This window comes from Eimeria mitis, genomic scaffold (genome assembly GCF_000499745.2).
Source record: "Eimeria mitis Houghton genomic scaffold, Emh_scaff869, whole genome shotgun sequence".
NCBI lineage: Eukaryota > Apicomplexa > Conoidasida > Eucoccidiorida > Eimeriidae > Eimeria > Eimeria mitis.
This window is the reverse complement of record NW_013576402.1, coordinates 8,018-8,542: the sequence shown is the minus strand read 5'-3', so window position 1 is coordinate 8,542 and position 525 is coordinate 8,018.

The following is a 525-nucleotide window of genomic DNA, read 5'->3' as shown; positions in this document are numbered from 1 at the left end:
TCCCAGCTTTTTAATTAATTTTTGTTGTTTATTTTTATTTTCTTAAGAAACAAATATTTATATTTAGCCCTAAACAGCGCAACGCTGCTACTCTGGCTGTATACAACCCCAGAGGTAGCAGCAAGCGCTGCTGCTGCTGCTGCTGCTGCTGCAGCGGCTGCTGCTGCTGCTGTATCTCGTGCTCGATATGATTATATCGATGCTGCTGCAGCTGCTGCTGTTGCTGCTGCTGCAGCTGCACACAGGCTGCTGCAGCAGCGGCTGGCAGGCCTCAGCTGTTGCTGCTGCATGCGCAGCAGCAGCAGTGGTCTGTCCGTACACCCCAGACTAACCCCTTCCTGCAGCAGCACAAACACATCGTGCATGCATGCAGCAGCAGCAGCAGCAGCAACAGCAGCAAAACCTGCAGCAGCAGCAGCTGCTGCTGCTGCGGATGGCACTGCAGTTCGCAGCAGCAGCTACCCCCTCCTTCTTCTCTCTGGCTGTATAGCTGCAGCGCCCCAGTGCGGGCTGAGGGTATTGGTG